At 43.7% G+C, this 25,892-nt stretch overlaps 1 protein-coding gene across 1 annotated transcript in view; it reads right to left on the reverse strand.

Annotated features, from left to right (window-relative positions):
• The window catches only part of Gmeb2 (glucocorticoid modulatory element binding protein 2), a 42,220-nt gene extending 26,795 nt beyond the window's left edge, over positions 1-15,425 (reverse strand). The window contains exon 1 of the mRNA XM_051144009.1: positions 15,336-15,425. The gene's annotated coding sequence lies outside the window, so the exon portion shown is untranslated. The remainder of the gene's footprint in view (positions 1-15,335) is intronic.
• Positions 15,426-25,892: the final 10,467 nt, after the last annotated feature.

Genomic DNA, 25,892 nt, shown 5'->3' on the forward strand with positions numbered 1-25,892 from the left:
CACTACTGTTCCCTCTGCATCTCCCAGCTGAATTCAAAGGTGATCTGATCCCTTAGTTTGCCTCTTACTCTTTCTCTCTCCCTTGCACTTTCTCTGTCTGTCTCTTTTTCTGTCCCCAAGGGGCACTCCTCCTCTCCTTTTATTCTTTCCCCACAATTCTATAATAAATCTATATCAGAAGAAAAAAGTGATCTGAGCCCAGGTATGAATAGGAAGCACCTGACTATAGGAAAGTACAGTAAAATCCACATGAGATAGAAAGGTGAAAATGTGGCAGGGCATGGTGGTGTACGCCTTTAATCCCAGCACTTGGGAGGCAGAGGCAGGCAGATCACTGTGAGTTCGAGGCCACCCTGGTCTACAAAGCAAGTCCAGAACAGCCAAGAAAGGGGAAAATGACCTGTTTTTTTTAAACAACAACAACAAGTTGTTATTATCTATTGTAGTTATTAATAGTTTTTGTTTTTGCTGACCCTACCCTAGACAAACCCAAGCTCTAACTTTACAATGATTGTAGTAGCTTCAAAAGCACCAAATTCAGAATGAGTGTCTTCCTCACTAGAGGACCGTGTCTCAAGAGCCTGGAGACTGTGTTCTCTCACATACCATGCTCTGTGCCAGGCCCAGGCTGGACCCAGTCATGAATGTTGGGGTATGCAACAGCATGGGTTTCTAGCCAGAGGACAAAAAAGGAGGCCCTAAAGTCAGAGTGGAACATGGTATAGACAGGGAGGATATAGAGACAGGACTGCTCATAGCGACACAGGGTCCTAAGAGGATGTATGTGTGGACCTAACCCTACATGGCAAAACCAGAGTTTGGGCACTGACATACAGAGTAGACTGCTGTGATCGTCACTGCTAACTCTCAACTTGGTAGAATCTAGAATCATCTACCCATGCTTGGGGGGATTGTCCCCTATTACCTTACCTGCTGTGAGGAGACCCATGAGACGCACGGGCTATTCCCTGGGCAGGGAATCCTGGCCTATATAAGCAGAGAAGGGAATCTGAGAAGCACACGTGCATTTGTTGCTTTTTCCTTGTCACTAGCCACTTCAAGCTCCTGCTGCCTTGACTTCCTTGCTGAACTTGAACTGTGTCTGAAATAAATCCCTTTCTCTCTCCCTTCTTCCCTCCCCACTCCCTTTTGGTTTTTCAACACAGAGTTTCTCTGTGTAGCCTTGGCTCTCCTAGACTCACTTTGTAGACCAGGCTGGCCTCAAACTCACAGCGATCTGCCTGCCTCTGCCTCCCAAGTGCTGGGATTAAAGGCATATGGCACCATGCTCGGCTTCCTTTCTCTGTTAAATTGCTTTTGTTAGGGTTGGTTTTGTTTTTGTTTTTGTTGTTGTTGTTGGTGGTGGTGGTGGTGGTGGTGGCAGTGGTGGTTTTGTTTTTGAGACAGGGTTTCTCTGTGTAGCCTTGGTTGTCCTGGACTCACTTTGTAGACCATGCTGGCCTCGAACTCACAGTGATCCACCTGCCTCTGCCTCCCAAGTGCTGGGATCAAAGGCGTGCACCACCACTGCCTGGCTGGTTTTTTGGTTTTTGTTTTGTTTTGTTTTTTATCACAGTAACATAACAAACAAACAAAACATAAGACAATCACACTGAGGTATCAGACTGGGCCATGGACAGTATTCACAGGGCTGGTGGCAGGACCCTTGCAGAGCACAGCATGATGGAGTAAAGGCAAAATCTTCTTTGGCTGGGTATGGTGACACATACCTGCAATACCAGTCTTCAGGAGGCTAAACAAAGAAGATCCCAAGTCAGAGTCAGCATGTATTACAGTAAGATTCTGTCTCTAGCCACATGGATCAGGGAGTAAAAGCTCCTTTTTACTGACACCTAAATTTGATTTCTGAGAGCCACCTATGGAGAGAACTGACTGACACAAGCTATCCCCTGAAACCTGCACATACATTATAAAATGTATGTGTACACACACACTCACTCTCTCTCTAAATAAATAAATAAATAAATAAATGTAATTTTTCATTAGTTTATTTAAATAAATGCAATTTTTCAAAAGTTTAGAATAAAGGAGCCAGGTGTGGTGGCACATCTTTAATCTCAGCACTTGGGAGGCAGAAGCAGATGGATCTCTGTGAGTTCAAGACCAGCCTGTTCTACAAAGAGAGTCCAGGACAGCCAGGAACACACAGAGAAACTCTTGTCTTGGAAAAACCATACCATACCATACCACACCACACACACACACACACACACACACACACACACACACACACACACACACACACCTTAAAATAAACCACTTGGCCTAACCAACTAGGTCAAGCCCCTACCTCAGGAAAAAATGTCTGCACTCTGTGAACTAAAACAACACCCTAACCTCATTCAGTAACATTAAAATTATCAGCTGGGCGTGGTGGTGCACACCATTAATCCCAGCACACAGGAGGCAGAGGCAGGCGGATCTCTGTTCTACAGAGCTTGGAGTGAGTTCAGGACAGTCAGGACTACACAAGAGAAACCCTGTCTCAAAAAACCAAGCCAAGGGGCTGAAGAGATGGCTCAGCGGTTAAGAACACTGTCTGCTCTTCCAGAGGTCATGAGTTCAATTCCCAGCAACCACATGGTGGCTCACAACCATCTATAATGTGATCTGATGTCCTCCTCTGCCTGCAGATGTACATGCAGGCAGAGCACTGTAAACATAGTAATAAATAAATAAATCTTAAAAAAAAAAAAAACAAGCCAAACAAACTGGATGATATACAAAGAGCCAGAAAAGACAGATTATTCTCAAGGGAAAAATAATCAAGAGTTACTTACTCCAAGCTGACTGCCATAGTTAACAGAGACTTGTAGACAACTAACTACACCACCCTCCAAAAGTAAGCCACAAAACAGAAGCTGTCACCAATCAAAATTCTGAGAATAAAAAATAAGCAGGACTATATACTTGAGTGTAGGATGCTTACTTGATATGTTCAAGGCCCAGGGTCCACCCAATCTTAGCACCACCAAAAAGTGAGAGAGGAGGTAGAGGTGGGGGAGGGAGAGAGGGAGGGAGGGGGGTGGACCAATAAAAATAAATACAAAATAAAACAACACTGGCTGGGAGCCATGATGTCATAGAGACAACAGAAAACAGAAGCAGCACCAGGGAACATAGGACAGAGCCTCAGAAGTATCAATCTGGGCATGAGCAAACAGGCTAGGAAGCAGGCTGAGCTGAGCTTCACAAAGGTGCCACAAGACCATACGCTAATGTGTCTGTCCCTGGAGTCCGAGAGCAGAGAAAGAAACGTATTAAGCTGAAAAAACATTTTAATATACACTTGTTGAATATAGCCAGGCAAGGCTGAGCACATTACACACTGTAACATCAACACTCAGAAGGCAGAAGCAGAAGGTTTGCCACAAATTCAAGGCCAGCTGGGTGACCAATCAAAATCCTGCCTTAAAGAAAAAGGAATTGCTAAATGTTTTCCAAATCCAGTGAAAGACAAACATGCATATTCTAGAAGCTTGGCAAGCCTCCAATGGACATACATATTCCAGTCAGAATCAAGCTGAAAAAAATGAAAACTCTCCAAGTGTCAAGTAAAAAGCACATTTTATCATACGGTAACTGGAGTTCTCACAAGAAATCACAGGGGCTGCAAGGTAAAGAACCTTTTATTTTATTTTTGGTCCTGGAGAACAAACCCAGGGCCTCCTGCATGCCCTCTTTCTACTTAAAAATAGATAAATAAATAAAATTTAAAATTATATATCTATATATATATTTTGCTTGCAAGTATGTATATTCATCACCTGGGTGCCTGGGGCTCATAGAGGCCAGAGAGGGCATCACATCCCGAGGAACCAGGGCTACAAATGGTCATAAGCTACAGTGCAGGCGGGCGCTGGGAGCCAAGCCCAGGTCTCTAGAAGAGCAGCAAGCGCTTTTAAGCACCGAGGCATCTTACCTAAAAGTGCTACTGTTGACAAACAATGGCGAAAAGGTTACAATACAGAACCCTTCCCCACCCTTTGGTGGTAGCTCTTCTGCATCTGCTTGCATACCAGACAATGTTATAGTTTTTGCTTTCAGCTACAATACAAGGGTTATTTGGTTTTGTTTTCCCTAAAGCCAGGTCTCTTTCTATTGCCCAGGCTCTTCTCACACTCTTGGGCTCAAGTAGTCCTATTTTAGTTTGGACTCCAGGAACTTACCACTAGAGCTAGTTTATAATACATTATTTTCTTCCTGAGACAGGGTCTCATATAACATAGGCTGGCCTTGAACACCCAATGTAGCTGAGGATGACCTTGAGCTTTGGTCTTCCTGCCTCTCCTGAGTGGCATAGTACAGGCATGAACTACTGTACCTAACTTATGAGGTGCTGGAGATGGAACCCAGGCCTTTGTGCATGGACCTTCCTAGTTAAGCCATATCTCTGGCCCTTGCTATGCACATCTGATTATTTATTTGGCACATGTGTTCGTATACCTCAATCCCTGTGTTGAAGTCAGAGGACCGACTTAAAGGAATCAGTTCTTTCCTTCCATCATGTTGGTCCTAGGTATCCGACCACATCAGCTGGCTTGGTGGCAGGTGCCTTTGCCTTCGGAGATCCTGGCTGGCCCTGTTATACATACTTGAGTAGGTAGTCTGGCTACCCATCAGTCCATCTGTCTGTCCTTCATTCCTTCCTTTTTCCTATTTTTCTTTTTGAGACAGGAGGTTACTCTGTAGCTCAGGCTGGCCTAGAGCTCATGGTGACCCCCTTGCCTTAGTCTTGAGAATGTTGGGATCACAAATATAAACTGTCAAATCTGGCTGGCCAGTTGTTGTTGTTGTTATTATTATTATTATTATTATTATTATTATTATTATTATTATTATTATTATTATTATTGACACTAAAAATATTCTTTGAAATGTCTGGTGGCATTACCTATAATCCCAGCAACTCTGGAACCTGAGGTAGGAAAATTGCAAGTTCCAAGCCAGCCTGGACAACTTAGTGAGACCTTGTCTCAAAAAGTAAAAACAAGGAGCGAAAAATGCAAGTATATCAAAATTCTCTATATTCCAGATAGTGGAAGAGTATTCAAAATAAAAAGAAAAGAGCTCTCAGAGGAGTTAGGGCTAAAAGGCATGAAGCAAACAAAAGCACTTATTACTCAGTGAAAGAAGCCACACCCTGTAGGATTTTCCCCTCTGACATTAGGGAAACAGTAGTTGCAAAGGGAGGGAGGGAGATGAACAGAGGCGCACATGGGTTCTCTTGGGTATTGAAGTTAATTCTACACTATACTGTAAGCAAGGTGCTCATGTGTCATCAGGGTTAGAGTTAGGTTTCACAAGAGCCCTACTATGAACTGTGGACTTTGAGTGACATGTCACTACAGGCGTATCTGCTGCAGCCTAGATTCCATGGAGTTTACAGGGAGAGAACCTGGGAAAAGGAGAGGAACACATAGAGATTGTTACTGTGACAAACTTCTTGTTGCTGTAATAAAAGCAACTAACCTGGATGATAATTTGAGGGTTTAGGCTACGATGGTAAGGAAGTCCTAGGAGCAGCTGCATGAGGCAGGAAGTGAGAAAACTGTGGTCATTTAGTCTAGGACCCCACCCCACCAACTGGTGCTGCCACCCTACCATGGTCTGACCACCTCAGCTTAAGCTAGATACTCTTGTTAGGTTGATATTAACCACCAAAGGGAATTTTGTGCCTTCCTCTCTAATTTGCCACAAGCCTATACTGCCCTAAAAATTAAGCTACTAAGTTTGAGAATTTGAGAGAGGGGGTGGGGAGAACACAGCATTAGAAAAATATATAGACTATAAACTGAAAAAAATTACAAATTTTGATTCTGATCAAGAACTTGCAGCCAGAATATATAAAAAACTACTCAATTTCAAAACTGAGTGAAAGACTGGAATAAATATGTTTTTGTGAAGACATAAGTATGGGAGATAAATATATAAAAAATATTCAGCATAAGCAGGGTGTGGTGGCACATGCCTTTAACCCCGGCACTCAGGCAGGCAGACCTCTGTGAGTTCAAGGCCAGCCTGGTCTACAAAGCAAGTCCAGGACAGCCAAGGCTACACAGAGAAGCCCTATCTCTGGGGGTGGGGGGAATCAGCATGGGCCAGGAATGAAACTTTGCTGATGGAGTGCTGTCCTAGAGTATAAAGCCCTGGGTCCTATCTCCAGCACAGCATAAAAAACTGGGTGTGATAGTGCACATCTGTCATCTGAGCACGAAGGACATGTAGGCAAGAGGGTTAGAAGAAACAGAAGCTCAAGGCCATTGAAACCTAGAAAGCAAGTTCCAGGTCAGCCTAGGATACAGGATAAGGGGTTTGCAGGGGGAAGGAGACAGAGAGAGAGAGACATACACACACAGAGACAGAGACAGGAAGAGAGGAAGAAAGAAAAAGAAGGAAGGAGAAGACAGAGAGGGAAGAAGGGGAAAGGAGAAAGAGGAAGAGAAAGAAAGGACTCAACAACAGATGAAGGGGAAATGTTCATTAAAGCCTTGATGACATGTTTCCACTACCATTTCCACAAAACAGCTTGAAAAAGATAATAACAAGAAGTTGCCAATGGGGGTTGAAGAGATGACTCAGCTGTAAGTACTTGCTGTTCTTGCAGAAGACTTGGGTTCAGTTGCTAGCACCCACCTCAGGTGGCTCACAACTATCTGTACTCTAGTTCCAGGTAAATTTGACACTTTCTCCTTGCCTCCGATACATTGAAAATGAGGACTAGCCAGGCGGTACTGGAACACTCCTTTAATACCAGCACTTGGAGGCAAAGACAGGCAGACCTCCAAGTTTGAGGCCAACCTGGTCTACAGAGTTTCAGAACAGCCAAGGTTACACTGGGAAACCCAATCTGGGGGGTGGAGGATGCCCTTGCAAAAGAAAGAAAAACAAACAAAACCAAAACAAACAAAAACAGATACTCAGTAGGATTCACAACAGCCCAAACTGAAAACAACCCAAATGTCCATATAGCAAACAGAATGTAGCACACAGGTACAATGGGGTGTAATTCTCCATAAAAATGAAGTAAAATACAAGGCCTGCTACAACACAGAAAAGCTAAGAAAGCATTACTAGATGCGAAAGAAACCATATGGAAAACACAGGAAGAGTCAAATTTGTAGACAGAATGTAAAACGAAGAGTTCACTGAGGACGAGGTAGGGGAGGTGGAGCATTTAGTACAAAATTCTAAAATGGTGCTGCTTTTATTAAAATCTCAATCCAATAAAGACTTGGAAGCCAGATCACAAAGGACAGTCACTTTAGGTTTCTCCCTGCCTTTTGCAAGCAGCTTTTACATTTAAGTCACTGTAATTGTTAAGTGCAGGCCCCTGCCTCCCTGTGTCTGGATTACAGGTGTGTAAAGCGCTGCCTGGTGGGGATTCCCTACAGTAGTTAGTCTCATAGGTTTTATTTGATTCTCCATTTCCTTACTTTTTAGTGTTACGGGTAAACTTTCAAGTTTTTCAAATGTGTAATCTATCCTTCTTGCTGATTTATTCTGAATTTTCCCTGGCAAACTTTAACATTCTAGTCTTAATTAAACAGGATACCAATTTGTCCACTATCTCATTATTTCCAGATGTTCTGTCTGTCTTCCATGGATGTCTCTGCTAAGGTTTGCTGGAGTTTGCCTTTTCCATTTGTGCCTCTCATTCCCAGACATCTTTGCCAGTTAGTCTTTTCCCATTTTGATGACCCTATCGCTATACCACTGTACACATTCCTCGCTGTTTGTCTTAGAGCCAATTGTGCTGCACTGATTTTGTGACTCCTTCCTAATATGTGATCACACTATGAACCCCAAGATTGTGCTATTTACTGGAGATAAACTGCTTTTAGTTGTGGTGTGGCTCAGCCTTAGAACATACCTTTAATCCAAGAGTTTACTGCTTGAATAATGTAAACAGAATTAAAGTCAACCATAGGTCAAGAGGGGGAGCAAGCAATCAGTTGACAGGAAATGAACAAAGGATTATTAAGGAACAACTGCAGAGAGGAAAAGAACATCAGAGGATGCAGGAATTAGAAAAGAGAGACACTCAGTTTGGAGGAGGGTTTTTTGAGACCAGTGTGGAAGAGGGAACATTCCTTCTGTGATGTTAGCTAAGGAGGTCAGCTGGGTGTTTTCTCTGCCTTTCTGAGCTGGCAGGCTTTCACCCCAGCATCTGTCTTTACTGGTAAAAATCAAACGATTGAGATTTTGTTAAAAACAACAATATAGGATGATGAAAAATACAAGAAATGATAGACAGTTAACCTTTTATATGTATTTTGTCATAATAAAAGCGTTTTTGTTAGTTTTCGTGTTTTTTGTTTGTTTGTTTGTGTTTGTTTTTGAGATGAGGTCTCATTATGTAGCCATGGCTGTGCTGTCCTGGGCTCACTCTGTAGACTAGGCTGGCCTCAAACTCACAGAAATCCACTTGCTTCTGCTTCCTGAGTGCTGGGATTAAAGGTGTGTGCAACTACCGCCCAGTCAATAAAAGCTTTTAAAATGTGGAATCTGCAAGACTGTTCAATGGATAAAAACATTTACTATATAATTTTGATACTTTGAGTTTGATTTTCAGCTCCCAGAGTGGAAAGAGAGAACTCCTGAAAGTTATCCTTTGGCTTAAACATGTACACTCTGACACACATACATGATACACAGTAATAAAAGTGACAAGCTTTCCTGGTAGGTAGTGGACAGCCTAATGCTCTAGTGGACAGCCCCACACCCAGAATTACATGGACAGCACAAACTGGAGTCAATGGGTTATTAATTGTCTTAAAAAGGAAGGACACTAAGCTGGGGCAGTAGAGAAATATGGATGAATCTGGGAAGATTTGCAGTAAATATGATCAAAATACACTGTATGAAGTTCTCCCAAAGATTTAATTTGTTTTAGCTTTTTATTTTTTTTTTAAGACAGGGTTTCTCACTGGGCAGTGGTGGCACACACCATTAATCGCAGCACTCAGGAGGCAAAGATAGGTGCATCGCTGTAAGTTCAAGGCCAGCCTGGTCTACAAAGTGAGTCCAGGACAGCCAAGGCTACACAGAGAAACCCTGTCTTGAAGAAAAAAAAGGAAGGGGGGGGGGGAAGACAGGGTTCCTCTGTTTAACAACTCTGGCTATCCTGGAACTCACTCTGTAGACCAAACTGGCCTTGAACTTAAGAGATCTACCTGCCTCTGCCTCCCCACTGCTAGGATTAAAGGCATGCATCATCATGTTTGGCTAACAAAAACATTTTTAACTGAAAAGGTATTTAATTATTTATTATGTATACAGTATTATGCCAGAAGAGGATGTATACCAGAAGAGGATAACTGTCTCATAGACAGTTGTGAGCTACCATGTGGTTGCTGGTTGCGGGGAATTGAACTCAGGACTTTTGGAAGAGCAGCCAGTGCTCTTAAGCTCTAAGCCATCTCTCCAGCCCCCGAAAAGTTATTTTTCAAAAGGATTCATGTGCCCAGTGTGATGGCACATGCTTATACTCTTGGCAGTTGAGGTAGAAGCAAGAGGATCAGGAGTTCAAAGTCATCTTCTGATATATAAAGAGTTCAAAACCAGCTACACTACCTGTGCTCCTGTCTTTAAAAAGAAAAGAAAGAGGGCTGGAGAAATGGCTCAGAGGTTAAGAGCACTGTCTGTTCTTCCAAAGGTCCTGAGTTCAATTTTCAGCAACTACATGGTGGCTCACAACCACCTATAATGAGATCTGGTGCCCTCTTCTGGAGTGTAAGCATAAGTGCAGGCAGAACACTGTACAAGTGATAAATAAAAAAAAAAATCTTTATAAGAATATGTAATGCCATTATAATAATTCCATCAGGGCTATATATAGGCTAGAAGACTGAGACCATAAATACTTGTTAAGGGTGAACAAACAGTTCAACAGTGAGGAGTGTTTCTTGCTCTTGCAGAGTTCCCAAGACCTATATCAGGGGCTTACAGCCACATGTAACTCTAGCACATAGAGAGACAAGAGATAGAAGCAGGCAGGCAGGCAGGCAGGCAGACAGACAGACACAGACACAGACACAGAGGAGGGGAGAGAATATATAGATAAAAACAGGGCATGGTAGCATATACCTTTAATCCCTTGGGAAGGATCTAAAAAAAGTACTTTGGAGACAGAGGCAAGAAGATCTCTGAGTTCAAGGCCAGAATAATCTACATAGTGAGACTTCTTTAAAATAAATATTTGCCAGGCAGCAGTGGTGCACACCTTGGACCCCAGTACTCAGGTGCCAGAAGCAGGTGGATCGCCAAGTTCAAGGCCTGCTCTACAAGTTCCAGGACGCCAGAACTACACAAAGAATCTCAGTCTCAAAAACCAAAATAAAGCTGGGCAGTGGTGGCATATGCCTTTAATCCCAGCATTTGGAGGCAGAGGCAGGTGGATCGCTGTGAGTTCAAGACCAGCCTGGTCTACAAAGTGAGTCCAGGACAGCCAAGGCTACACAGAGAAACCCTGTCTCGAAAAACAAACAAACAAACAAATAAATAAAGGCTAGAGAGATGGCTCAGCAGGTAAAAGCACTAGCTGTTCTTCCAGAGAACCTGTGTTCAATTCTCAGGACCCACATAACACCTCACAACTGTCTGTAACTCCAACTGCAGAGAATCAGACACCCTCTACAGACCTATATCCCAACAAACCACCAATGCACATATGTGATAAAATAATAAAAATTTTAAAAGTTTAAGAACCCCAAATACATACATACATACATACATAATACTTGTTAAAATAATCAGAATTTTTTGTTATTATACTTCAAGACAGGGCTTCTCTGTGTAGTCCTGGTTGTCCTGAAACTTGCTCTGTTGACCAGGCTAGCCTCAAACTCAGAGATCTGCCTGCCTCTGCTTCCCAAGTCCTGGGATCAAAGAGTGTGCCACCATGCCAGGCTCAGAACTTGTTTTTTAACAAGGTTATTATTTATTTGTGTTTTAGAGATTATGCTTATGTCATAGAGCATTGAGGTGAAAGAACAACTCAGTGGCAGTAATTTTCTTTTCCACTCTGAGGGTCCTGGGCAATCAAACCCATTCATGTTGTTAGGTGTAGCAGTAAGTGCCCTTGTCTGATGATCCTGGCCTCAGAAATCTTTTTCTTTTTTTAAGACAGCATCTCACTATTTAGCCGTTGCTGACCTGAATAGAACTCACTATTAGATCAAACTAGCCTTGAACTCTCAGAGATCTGCCTGACTCTGCCTCTCCACTACAGGCATTAAAGGTGTGAGCTATCATGCCTGGCTCAAACCTTGATTTTTTTCATTGTTTACATTACATCCCGATTGGCGTTTTCCCTCCCACCGACATGCTCAGAGAACTCCATCTTTATAATAATTGCGACTGACTAGCACTCACCAAGCAGCAAGTATGTCTGAGGACAGAAGCCGTTCTCAAACAGACTCCACCTCCACAGCCATACTCTAGACTCTACAATTAAGCCTTTTGTGATAGGACCAACCAGACAGCCAGTCACAAAACATCCCCTTAGAGAGCTCAGATTCTGTTAAATCATATAGCCAACTTATAGCCCAGCGCCTTTTTATTCAGGAGAGAGAGGATCTTGTCATGTTACCCAAACAAGCCTCAAACTTATGACCCTCTGCCTCAGCCTTTTGAATGCTTTAGAATTACTCATCTGTGCCACCGCCACACCTGGAAAGACTTAAGAACTTCTGCTAGAAAAAGTAATGGTTAACTTTCAGATTCCCCTAGTTTATTACCTCCCTGAAAACATACCAACCAATGATCTTGGTTCTGGGCAGACCTGGGTCTCTAGAGGATTCCCAAAGGCCAATGGGAAGTAAAGGTTGGGAGCTCTGGGCTCCCAAATCACCAATAACATCCAGTCATGTAGTATCCTTGACCCAAAGACCCAAGGAACCAAATATGTAGGCTGACTAAAAGCAAGGAAACCTTCACAAAGAAAAAACCAAGAAACTAGGGGCCATGCTCCAAAATAATCACAAACTGGTAAAAGTGAGCCCCACCAGCAGATTTGGTTGAGTCAGAGTAAGAAGGAAAATCATCCAGCGCTAAATCCACAAGCTTTACTACAGGGAACACAGTGAACATATACTTGGAATATACTGTTTGAGCCGGGCGTGGTGGCACAATCCTGTAACCCCAGCACTCGGGAGGCAGAAACAGGCAGAACGCTGTGAGTTCAAGGCCAGCCTGGTCTACAAAGTGAGTCCAGGACAGCCAAAGCTACACAGAGAAACCCTGTCTTGAAAAAAAAAAAAAAAAAAGAGGGGCTGGTGAGATGGCTCAGCGGTTAAGAGCACTGACTGCTCTTCCAAAGGTCCTGAGTTCAGTTCCCAGCAACCACATGTTGGCTCACAACCATCTATAATGTGATCTCATGCCCTCTTCTGGTCTGCGGATGTATATGTAGACAAGAGCACTGTATACATAATAATAAATATTAAAAAAAAAAAGAATATCCAGGTGAAGTGGTACACACCTTTAATCCCAGCACTCAGGAGGCAGAGGCAGGCCAATCTCTGAGTTCAAGGTCAACTGGTCTACAAAGAGAGTCTAGGACAGCTAGGGCTATTACACAGCGAAACCCTGTCTCGAAAAACATATATGTTTAGCAAACAGTGGAGAATATGAATGCAAGAGCGTGTGCCTTGTGCTTGTGCACAGGTCAGAGGTGTTCACAGTGTGATGGGCCAGGCTAGCTAGTCAGTGAGCTTCTCAGGGTTCTCCTGCCTCTACTTTCCATTCCCCTGTAACTAGGCTAGAATCGCAGACACTGCTGCTACATGTGCAGCTTCTCTGTGAGCGCTGGGGATTTGAACTTAATCACACTGCAAAGCAAGGCTTTTCCTCACTGAGCCACCCCCCTGGCCTCAGCAGAATATAATTAAGCGCAGGGTACTAGTAATCAGAAACCACAGATTAAGACAGGACTTCTGATTAAAAATGTATAGAAAACAAGCAATGGAGAAGAAAGGAAAAACAAAGAACAAAGGAAGGAAAAAGAAGTAGTAAAACAAAAAACAAAAAAAAAAAATTTCCTAAATTCAGTGGGAGAATACTTGTCAAGCCTGCATATAAACTTATATGAGGCCATAAGTTCCAACCCTAAAATTGAGGAAAAAAAACAAAACATTCTTGACTACAACAAGCCTTTTACTATCACCCCAACACAAATTTGGAAGCTTTCCAACAGAAGGAGGCACGCTGAAGTCATGGTAGGGGTCTCGTCTGTGAACATGTCCAGCTATGAACAAGTTTCTGGAAATCTCCACCCTCAGGCTAGGCCAACCCAGGTCTGCAAAGACAATCTTCAAAAGCTTCTCAGGCAGAAAACCTACAAGGAATTCACGTACATTGGCAGACTTCCTATTTCTAAACATTTTTCACTAATGTAGTGTTTGAGAGTTAGGCTTCAAAGACCTTTAGACAAGTCTCAACAAATATTTTAAAATTCACTTTAATAAAAATATTACATTGAGCCTGTCGGTGGTAGTGCACTCCTTTAATCCTAGCACTCAGGCTGCTGAGGCAGACAGCTATATTAGTTCAAGGCCAGCCTGGTCTACACAGTGAGTTCCAGGGCAGCCAGGGCTACACAGGGAAACCTTGTCTTAAAGAAAAAAATAATAATCCATTGAACTGGACATGGTGGAACATACCTATTATCTCAGTACTCAGAGGCTGAGGCAGAAGGATTGCTCCAAGTCTCAAAGTTTATATAATAGCATAATCCTACCTCAAAATACACACACACACATATGCACACACACTTACAATTCTGTAATTCCAGCACTTAGAAGACTGATGGAAGAATGATGATATGGCTACATAGCGGCATCAAGGCCATCCTTTAATTCCAGCTTATAGAAGGCAGAGACAGGTAGTCTCTGAATTTTGAGGCCAGCCTGGTATACATAATAAATTCAGGACAGAGAGACCCTGTCTCAAAAAAAAAAAAAATGTTGGGTTAGTTTCAGGCCACTCAAGTTTGTTTAACTCCTCATTTTCTCTGTAGCTCTGGTTGTCTTGGAACTCACTCTGTAGAGCAGGCTGACCTCGAACTCAGAAGCCCACCTTCCTCTGTCTCCCACATGCTAGGATTATGGCCCCAGTCTTAGATACCAAGACTGTTTGGGAAGGCAGGAAGGGAGTATGGAAGACGGAATGACATTTGGTAAGCCCAATTAAGACTGGCTCACACCTTTAATCCCAGCAGTCGGGAGGCAGAGGCAGGCGGATTGCTGTGAGTTCGAGGCCAGCCTAGTCTACAAAGTGAGCCCAGGGCAGGCAAGACTAAGAAACCCTGTCTCGAAAAAACAAAAAAAAAAAAAAAAAAAAAAACCAAAAGCCTGTTTAGGAAGGCAGGGAGAACGGCGTTTGGCAAGCCCAATCCAACGTCTCCAGGTGCTGAAGGGCACCTAAACATTCCTTTCCAGGTGGGTAGTAAAAGTGCGTGATTCTATGGCCTAGGATTGAGTTTGTTTTTCTAGGTGCTCTAACTCTCCGCCCCCCCCCCCACACACACTGACATGTTTGTTCTTCTCACTCTACACGTCCAAACAGAGTGTATTATGTCTTCCCAAAAAGCTTTACATACTTCCTATGACGAAACAAACTAAGCAGGCAGTCATGTTATCCATTTAATGTCAACTTGGTAAGAACGGTGTGTTTGGAACTGTTATATCTGAAGTGTTTGCAAAGAGAGAGAACTTCGGCCCAGCAGCGAAAATTAGCAACTAAATAAATAGCAGCTAAAATCGTAACCAACCAAGACTAAAACTGGGCCAGACGATTCCGTCCCCACCGATAAGATCATCCCCACAGATCCATCCCCACTGACGAGTTCTTCTTACCGACATAGTTCCCACCAACCAACCACACAGCTGTACAAACCGGTCCCTACCAACGCTGTTCCCACCCACAGCCGTGGCCGCACTGACGTGGGTCCACAGCGGCGGGTTCTGCCCCAAGCCAGGGTCCCACCCTCCCTCCGCAGCACCCCCCTACCCCGCTCCCGCCACCGTCCCTTCCCGCCCAGGCTTTCTCGAGTGATCCCATCCGGCCTCTGCCGGCGAGGCCAAGATGGAGGCCGGAAGCTCAGCCGCCCTCCGAGCCCGCCCGCCCGTGCGCCCGCCCGCCCGACGCCGCCGCCGCCGCCCTCGCGCGCCCGCCGCCCCTCCCCCGGCCTCCCCTCCCCCCCGCCGTAACGTCCTGACGCTCCGCAGGGACCCCTGACTGGACGGCGGCGCGTGAGCGGGGCGCGAGAAGCTTCGCCGCGGGGGGTGCGCGGGCGCGCCGAGGCCGCTTACCTGGGCCCGCGCGGGCCTGCTCCGGCGCCCCGGCTGGGACGGGTGCGGCGGCGGGTGGTGGCGGCGGCGGCGGCGGCCGCAGCCTTCGCTCCTTGTTGGGGATTCGGCGGCGGCGGCGGCGGCGGCCCGGGCACGCGCTTCCCAGTGACGCAACGCCGAGGCCGCGCACGCACGGGCTGGGCCGGGCCCTGAGACTTATTTGGCGCCTGGCGCGGAAGCGCACAGCGTGGTGAGATAGCTACCTCCCCCTTCTACCCCCCCCCTCCCCCCCCCCCCCAGGGCCATGTTGCGCATGCGCATGAAGCCCAGCGGCTAGGCGTTCTGTTTCGCCTTTAGTCCCGGAGTGGGCTCCTCAGGGAACCTCCGCGTCCCGGTTTCGGGCGTGACCTGAGTAGGGACCATTTCGAACAGAATCGTATTTTCCTGTTTAAAGTCGAAGGCTTTGTGAGTTTGCTTTCTCAACTTGCTCAGTGCTCACACGCGTGGCCAACTGACACTGCAGCCGGTAGCCCAACATAAGTTAAACGTTTTTAAAATAATTATTTTATTATGTTTCTTTTTTAACATATACATTTATATTATTACACATGAATAAGATAAACTACGTAGAGCAAGATGAGCCATGAGACAATCATGAGTTATATGAATGTTATATTCGTTGTGATTTGGCTGTTTGTATTTTTCAAGCTTGAAGTAAACATCTTTCCTACCTTGTTGGGTCTAAAATTTCTAAATGAAAGTCAGCATCTATCATATCTCATCTCTATTAACGCAAATCATCTATCTTGATCTAAAAAGATCTTAGCCCCTAACTAAATTTTATTATAAGACTAAACTATCTGGTCTTCAACCCTATCAGCTTAATTGAAAGATTAAACTATCTGGACTTCAAACTCATCAGAGACTTGAGGAAGGGATAAAACTTAAATATCTGAGTGAACCCGGAGTACAGGTTAGCAGCTTCCAAATTGAAAAAATGACTGAGACAGGTTGCTGCCTGAACAGTCACCCAACACTCTGTAATGTTGGAGCATCATCTTCAGCCTTCTGACCCAATATATCTGACAGACATTTGTGAGGCAGGAATTTTTAAGAACTTACTTACCCTGTCTTGGCAGAGTTTGGCTGTCGACTCTGCCTGCATCTAAACTTGTCCATTTTTAAGCAGAACTCTGTCTGTAGCAGAAATGAGGACATTTTCCCCAGTGTCTAGTTTGCCACATTTGAAGCCAACTCCATAAGGAGGTTCTTTGATGCTCATCATCTTCTTTGAGGCAGGCAGGGTGTTGCCAGGGGTTAACTTGTCTTGTTGTCAATGACTCTTTAGGATAATGAAAACATCTTTAAATGCCATATTCCGTAGGTGTCTGAGGCTTTTGAGGACCTTATTTAACTATTTTACCTTACAAATCTATAAAATCATATCTTTTAGACCTTGGATATATATTCTTGTGATAAAATTAGACTTATTTGACATGACCATGATTTGCATCAATATACAAAATTCTATACTAATGAATTAAAAATAACCTTTGTGAATAACAATTAAGGCCTTGAGTTAAGAAATAGGTTCAGCCGGGCGTGGTGGCGCACGCCTTTAATCCCAGCCTGAGGCAGGCGGATCAATGTGAGTTCGAGGCCAGCCTGGTCTACAAAGTGAGTCCAGGATGGCCAAGGCTACACAGAGAAACCCTGTCTCAAAAAACCAAAAAAAAAAAAAAAATAGGTTCAATTGTCTACTTTTTGTTCTATCCTTCCTCTATATTTCTATATTCCCCTTTCTTTCTTTTCAGCTCCTATCTCCTTACCTATGAGAGAAAAAGAAAAGAAAAGAGAGACGTCCCTGAGTCTAACCTCTGTATAAGACCAATAACAGTTTATAACCACCTCCTGATGGAAATAAGCTTCTGTAGACCCAGAGAACAATCAAACTTAAAAAAACAAAACAAAACAACAACAACAACAACAAAAACAATAAAAAACAGAGACTTGCTATTTTAGACTAGGCTGACCTGGAACTCCGATATCTGTCTGCCTTCTGAGTTCTGAGACAGTGCCACCATGCCCGGCCCATTATTTAAAGTTTTAAATGGAAGTTAAAAGTTAAGTGTCATAGGTATCATGGAGCCATAATGTCTGATAGAGTGTGTTAAGTGCTCCTTTTATTTATTTTTTCATTTTTTTCTAACTTGTAGGGACGGGTCTAGTATTTAAGGTCTCTGGATTTTCCAGAACATAGGCATCTGTCACCCAACATTTATTAAATTCCTTAACAGTTGAGAGCAAAAGTCGTGAGATGTGTTTATCTTGGCCCTGGTGGAACCTGGCCACCCTGTTAGACATTGTGGTCTTGGCGGTAAAACTCTTACCATTCCCACCCCCACCCCCCACCCCTTGCTTTCTAGCCCCTGAGACAGCCAGTTCTAAGCTCGCAGGATGTGGTCACTAGAGTTCAGTCAGGGATCCAGCCGTGCCCATCCTAGAGTCTTCAGAGTAGAAACGGCGGCCTGCTTGTGACTGAGCAACAGAGCTAGCTCACTGTTAACAGGATGGCTGCCAGCATGGGAAACTGCCTAGCAAATTTTTCATATAATTAATAAGAGAATTGCACTTCCATTCTGAAATGAGGAAGTGTTTGGCAGTACTGTGTGTTTTGGTTGTCATGTGATAAATATGCAAGATTGTCATGACAGAAATAAATGCTAATGAGGCCAGAGGGTGAGCCCAGAGAAGAGCTGGTGGCCAGTCTGAGCATTTGTTCAGGGAAGCTTCAAAGTGTAGGAGAAGGCTACCACCATAGATGGAGGGCCGCGTGAGCTGCTCTAGCCTGCTCAGGATCAGATCCTGATCACCGGTGCCCGAGATTAGTCCTGCTGTGGGCAACCCCCATCTCAGCAGAGCCCTGTCAGTGGAGGGTGTTGTCAGCTGGTATTGCTGTGTGTCTGTACCCCACTTCTTCCCCTCCCCATTTACATGTTGAATCCTAGGGGTTTGAGGAAGTGATCTGAGGCAGGAAGCATTCCTCTCTGTGGCCTTCCAGCCTTCAGAACTGTGAGTGGTAATTTTGGATTATTTATAAGCCACTTAACTGGATGTTTATTTTCATTGCAGCAGCCTCAGTAATCTAAGCCAGTGTTAAACAAGTCCCAAACAGCTAAGGAAGTACTCCCAAAACAAGTCTTCACAGGGAGTAAGAGTTCAGAAACTCCCCGCCTATCAGAGTCTGGGCCACATGGCACCAGCTAACTCATGATGATGGTGATGCTTTGCACCACAGAGCAGGAGGCTGTGTAGGTTCAGTACTTCATAAACAGGAGACATGACAGTCTCTCCCTACAATGGGGCTCTGATTAATAAATACAATAGGAAGTAGGGAGAAACAACATTACTTGTGGCAGACAAAATCCACTGGGTAGTTTTGAAAATTAATGGATGAGCTGGGTGCAGTGGCACATGCGTATAATCCCAGCACTTGGGGAGGCAGAGGCAGGTGGATCTGTGAGAAACCCTGTCTCAAAAAAAAAAAAGTTGTAGGGTGTGCAGGCTATCCAGATGAGACCTGATATGCTGTGGTCAGACGAAAGGGGAGGAAACCCCCACTCCATCCCGCACCCTGACACCCCCATCAGAGGTCTAGGGGATGGGAATAGAGCACAGAGGGAAGGAGGGTAGGAGCAGGAAGATATAAGCAAAGGGATAATAATCGGGACCTGATATGAATAAGTTACAATAAATAAATTTTTAAATTTACTAGATGAAAGTTTAAGGTAAAACAAGTTTTGCGTGATTTCAAGATACTTTGCCTAGAACTATGTTTTACTCTTAGTAGTAGTCTTTTTTTTTTTTTTTTTTTTTAATGTTTTTTTGAGACAGGGTTTCTCGGTGTAGCCTTGGCTTTCCTAGACTCCCTTAGTAGACCAGGCTGGCCTTGAACTCATAGAGATCCACCTGCCTCTGCCTCCCAAGTACTGGGATTAAAGGTGTGCACCACCACGACCAGCTACTATATTTCTAAAGAGAAGAAAGAGAGAGAAAAAGAGACATACCCTGGGTGAGGAAGGCCCTGCTCAGAATACAGCCTTTCTGCCTAGGGTCCAGTTATACTCTGTCTCCCTTCCCTGTAATAGCTCCTCTGTCTACATACGTTCTTCAAGTTGGTCTTTTTTTTTTTTTTTTTTTTTTTTTTTTTTTTTTTATGTATATGAGTGCTGCTTTTGCATGTACATCTGCATGCCAGCAGAGGGCATCAGATTTATTTCAGATGGTTGTGAGCCACCACGTGGTTGCTGGGAATTGAACTCAGGGCCCCTGGAAGAGCAGTCAGTGCTCTTAACCTCTGAGCCAGCCCCCTCAAGCTGTTCTCCTGAGGGATGATGAGAATACTTCCTTCCCTCTTCTCACGGTGCCAGCCTTTAAGTGATTTCCTTTCTACCAATTCTCAATTCCTGAATATTTTGGCTTTTAAAGTGGCAAGCAGACAGACTTTGCTCTAGTAACAGTCCATTGAAGGGAACAACCATCTCTGTGGTTCTGATGCCAAGAATTTCTAGCCCCAATCCAGCTTTGAGAAAACATCAGACAAACTCATACCGCTGAAGTCAGCATTATGACGGATTGCTGCTCTTCAAAGATGCACAAGGTTGCAAAAGACAAAATGGGGAACTATCACTAATTGGGCACAATTTGAAATAAACAACACAAAGGCATCAAGAGATTCTTACAACACTGGTGAAAAAGCTGGTAAAATTTGCACAAGGTCTTTGGTTTGGTTCATACTGTGCCAGTGGTGATCGCTGGTGTCAGTAGTAACTGGACTGTGTTTATGTTAAGATACTTGCATTAGGGGAAGCTGGGTAAATGACATGTGGGCTGCTGGAAGGACCCCGTCATTTGAGGTCGCAGCCTTCAGGGTCCCCATAGGCACTCTGAGTTTGGCATTAGCTGCAGGACTCTCTCTCCCCAGCAGGGCCTCAGCTCTCTGCCTGACTCCATCTGGAGAATGTCTTTAAACATAGATGCCCCTAACCACACTTGATATATGGCCCTTGACACAGCTCCCTGCTAGCTCTCCCCTCCCTGCGCCTATAGGATAGTTAGGTGCTGTGTTCCCACTCATATGATAGGAGCATGCTGCCAAATGTAAAATAAGCATCTTTAAAGTGCCAGGCTCCAACAAATTATGGACACCTATCTTGGAAGCACCACCCTCACCCCCTGCAAGAGCCAAATAGCCTTTGTTCTCCCTGAGTAAAGTTGAACTTGCTCCTGAAGTGGTTCCTGCAGTGTTTGATCTCCATTGTGCTTTACACCTGCTCCTCTTGCCTCAGTGGGCTGGTGGCCATCAGCCCTTCAGGGAAGAGGAGAACCACATGGAATCACTGTCCTATTTCTTTCTTTCTTTCTTTTTAAAAAATTTTTTTTTCTGTTCAATTTATTTTTGCTTACAACAAAAAGTTACAAGTTTTTAGCTGGGTGTGGTGGTGCACACCTGTAATCCCAGCACTAGGAGAGGCAGAGGCAGGCAGATCTTTGTGAGTTCAAGGCCAGCCTTGTCTACAAAGCAAGTCCAGGACAGCCAAGGCTACACAGAGAAATCCTGTCTCAAAACAAGCGAAAGAGTGCCTCTGTGTGTGCACAGATGCTACAGACTGAGCCCACTGCCTCAGTACGTGTTGAACACTCACTTACCTACCACTAAACTACTTCTCAGGTGCCAAAAACATTTAATGAGTACCAGAGCCAGTTACTCAAGTTTCAGGTAAATATGATTGTAGGCATAAGGTTATTGTATAATTCAAATGCTGATTTCTGTACACACACTCACACCCATATCTGGTTGTAATCCTTGTTCTGAGAATCTCCTGTCTCAATGTTGAATAAATACTGCTCCACAATTGTCTCCTGATATGCCAATAAAGCAACTTACAGCCAGTCACTGAGCAGGGGAGATAATAGGCTGGACTTCCTGCCAGCCAGGGGAGGAGGAGTTAGAGGAGGAGATAGTGGATACAGCCTTGGGAGAGGATTAGGAGACATCAGGAGAGAGAGCTAGAATAGAAAAAGCTCCAAAGTGCAAGTGTCTCTGAGATGTGTGCTGGGAGGAAACCAAATTAGCTTAGAGCATTAAGAATAGATTAATAACTGCTCAGTTATTATGCTGTGAAGCTTGTTGATATAATAAGTCTCGTGTTTTGTGTGATAGCCGTGTTAAGGGAGAAACTAAGAGAAACAAACACAATTATATAAAAATAACATTAACATTTTGATTCCCAACATGGGCTAGAGCTTAACACAAATCTAGCCAGAATTTACATAGAATCTCAACTTAAACAGAAATGAGTTTCTTGGTTCTGTTCATTAAGAGGGCAACTGTAAACTGGGCGTGGTGGTACACAGCTGTAATCCCAGCAATCGGGAGACAGAAGCAGGCGGGTTGCTCTTGAATTTGAGGCCAGCCTGGTCTACAAAGGGAATCCAGACCAGCCAGGGTGACAGAGTGGGGTGGGGTAAGGCAGGAGCTCACTGCCTCCTGATTAAATCCCTCACAGAGCAGCAAGGCCTCCAGCTGAGTACAGAAAAACAAAAACTGATACAAACCCCAGAGAGACAGTTCTTTAGGAAGCCCTTGCTAAGGGAAATAAATAAATAAATAAATAAATAAATAAATAAATAAATAAATAAATAAATAAATAAATAAATGGCTCTTTAACACAAGCAAGCTTCTCAAAGCCAGACTTTCCTATAGCCAAGGCAGGAAGTTGAATCCCTTTAAGAGGCTCTGACTCCTGCAGGCCAGAGAAGCAAACAATTGTGGACTCAGTAACTTCACAGAGTAGAGGAGGGCTCAGGATCCCATGAGGGAGGCAGGAAAAAACAAAAACAAAAAACCTCTCCCTGGAAACAGGAGACAGACAGAGAAGCCTCAAGCATCTGAACTGGTAAGATCTAGAAGGGAAACTGGGTCTAAGAAAGTAAAGTCCTTAGTGAGCGGTGTTGAGATTACCAAGAAGATGATTATTTTCTGTGTTGAAAATGGAGGAAGAGACAGTGACACAGTGCTTCTAGATTCCATTTGCTTCTCAGCATACAAATTTTTTTTTCAGTGACGATTTCAGATTTGTGTATCCTCCTTGGAAGAAATCAGAATAAGACATATTTGGAGAACAAAGAGATGGAGAAAGTAAATGCTAAATTAAAGGCCATAGAACAGAGGTTGGAGGAATCTTTGAATCAAAATAGGGAACCTTCAGGGAAATCCAATATGGAACTTACACCACCACCAAAAGAGGTAGTTCCAGATGAGGAAATCCAAGAAGGCTTGAGAAAATTGCAGAATGGCATCCCATTGAGATGCTGGATGGAAAGGCTTCAGCTATAGCCAACGTGGTCAGACTGGATATTGTGTGTGTGTTGTCAGGGTTCAGTTACTAAATGAAGGTCTATATACTATACTAGAAATGAGATTCTGTTTGGTGTTCCTTCATACAATGGCTTATATGATCCATTTTGCAGAGTTTGGAGAGCTGAAACGTATGCACCATGACATAGGTTCATATTCAGAATCCCAATGGACTCTTGCCTTTAATTCTGGACAGCATGACTCTAAGGTTACGCATTTGTTAGCGATGGTGACTGTCTTGGAGATGCCTTTGCAAACGGGCTGATGGTGCTTCAGCATGTGTATCCATTGGAATACAACAGTTTTTAGACATTGTGACATAAAACCTGCACAGATATCGCTTACAGTCCTGCAGGTCAAACAATTATGAATATGTCTAACAATCTTTAAAAGGTGGTCATGAAGCAGAAGGGAAATATAATATCTCCCCAAGTAGGTTAAATAGTGATTTACTGATTTCAGAATTATTAAATGAGGCAAGTAGCACCCCTGCTAAGATACACTGGGTTTTAGAAAGGACTGCTGAGTTACATCAGCATACAAAGGTCCTGATCCCAAAATGAAAGACGGGAAATGTGTTAGGGGGGAGAATATGCTCTCGTCTCAACAGGAAACAAGAGGCTGTGTATTCCACACAAACTGATGGAAATCAGATTTGATGGGGGCTGGGGGGAGACCTCCTGAAGATCTTGGCTCCAGACAGAAGGAAAGAAATCAAGAGGCCAAAACAAGACAGGTAACTTAATTTGTTGATCCTTCTGTATGGGAACAGCTGTGAGACTGACGGAGACATGAAAATGCCTCCAGCCAGGACTGCAAGTGTGCATGGCCAATAAATCTTTGGCTACAAAATCTCCAGGACGTATCATGCCATTCTTTTAAGTGGCATAGATAAAAATTTGTTTTACAGAGAATCATCTTTAACTGAACTGTACTCAGTGCACAGTCCATACGTATATTAATACAAAAATGTATATTACCTTTCAAAGTTTATATATCTTACAGAGCAGGAAGACCAGATGACACAAAAGACAAGACAGGTAGCCCAAGTGATCCTACCTCACAGACAGCTCCAGTGCCCATTTCCTCAAGGATCTGTCTCTGGGACAGTGTCAGAGCAGCTTATTTAGCTCATCCAGCGTCACAGGCTGTTCCAATCGGACTTCAGTTAAGGTCTGAGCCTTCTCAACGTGCAGAGCCTGGGCAGCAAAAGTTACAGCTAGCTTTCTTTTTTTTTTTTTTTTTTTTTTTTGGTTTTTCGAGATAGGGTTTCTCTGTGTAGCCTTGGCCATCCTGGACTCACTTTGTAGACCAGGCTGGCCTCGAACTCACATTGATCCGCCTGCCTCTGCCTCCCAAGTGCTGGGATTAAAGGCGTGCACCACCACGCCCGGCACAGCTAGCTTTCTTAAGACTGGACAGTATCCCAATTTTCTTGAGTGCCCCCCCCCCCAAATAAAAACTACATTCCAAATCAACAGAAAGCAATTTAAGAAAACTACACCACACCGAGTGGTGGTGGCACATGCCTTTAATCTCAGCACTCGGAAGGCAGAGGCAGGCAGATCACTGTAAATTCAAGGCCAGCCTGGTCTACAGAGCAAGTCCAGAACAGTCAAGGCTACACAGAGAGACCCTGTCTCAAAAAAAAAAAAAAAAAAAAAAAAAGCTAGAAATTAACAGTTCCAATATTCTTCAAAAACCTCAGAGATCTACAGAATATGGCATTTAAAGATTTTTAAAACGTTTTTGACAATGAGACAGTTCTGTTCCTGGAAGCACCCCTGTTTTACTTCAAAGAGCATCAAAGGCTTCATAGGTGGCAAACTAGCTACTGAGTGAGAATATGCCCTTACATCAATCACAGACAGAATACTGTCCCAACTGGACAAACTGGATGCAAGAGAATTGACTACAGCCTCTGCAAAGTTTTCCCCAGAGCGGAGCGGTTCTCTCTAGGAGCGTCTCAAACAGCCATATGCAGCCAAGTGATGTAAAGCAGTGCAAAGTGATTGATCTTTGTTTATTGGGCTATTTATATCCTCCCATAGACCATACAAGATATTTTTCAACTGGCAAAGACCACATGTCCCCCGCCACAAGGCAGTTCCCTTTCTATAGGGGAAATATTACATGCCCTTTCACAAGTCTGTTTCCAGCAGACAAACATCACACCCTTATATGAGGCAGTTTCACATTCTCACAACTTGGGATCAAAACAAAAACATGTTTACATCCACTACATACAAATGAAATCAGAAAATCCTACTTAGAACCTAAATCTTCCACTACTCCACCAGTCCTAATTTAATAGATAATTGTGGTCCACCAAGGCCAACACTCGATGTGCATTTTAGGTACAGACTGGAAGGCATGCGCCCCCACCCCCAGAAGACCATGCTCTGACTCAGAAATGAAAATCCATATACCTCTCTGGGAAGTTTTGGGCAGAAAACACTGCTTTAGACAAGCATAATATTCAGAGAGCCTCAAAGGATGTTCAACTTAATGAGGTTGAAGAAACGCAATTAAAAGGTCAAACATTCTAACGATAAAATCCAAAGACAGACAAATCTGATACATACCAAGGAGTAGGAAAATACCAGAAAATCATTTTTCATAATTAAGCCATTGTTTTTCTATTAGAGCAGAAAGCAATGTGCCACAAAAACACTGCAATTCATAGCATATAGTATTCTCAAATCTAACCAAATGTTTCAGGCAGATGGATTGCTGTTTTGTGTGGCTTGATGGCACACAGATGCCAAGTGTTCATGTTGTATGTTCAGAGTGAAGGCTACAAGGAAAATCTCAGCATATAAGAGTGTATTCCCAGAATCAATTTGGATTCATCAGAATTTTTAGTTTGAATTAATTTTGGTCATTGCATATTCAGAAACCTTTTACCATTGCAAAGAATCTATGACCCCCTCCACATTGTTACTGTACCACATATAAGTCTACTACCCACAGTTTAAAAGTTACTGATTAAATGCTTGGCTAAGTCAAGGTCATCATGATTTGTTTGTTTCTTTGTTAAGATTTACTTATTTATTATATATACACAGTGCTCAACCTGCGTGTACACCTGCACACCAGAAGAGGGCATCAGATCACAGTGTACATGGTTGTGAGCCACTATGTGGTTGCTGGGAGTT

The sequence above is a fragment of the Acomys russatus genome, chromosome 4 (genome assembly GCF_903995435.1).
Source record: "Acomys russatus chromosome 4, mAcoRus1.1, whole genome shotgun sequence".
Lineage (NCBI taxonomy): Eukaryota > Metazoa > Chordata > Mammalia > Rodentia > Muridae > Acomys > Acomys russatus.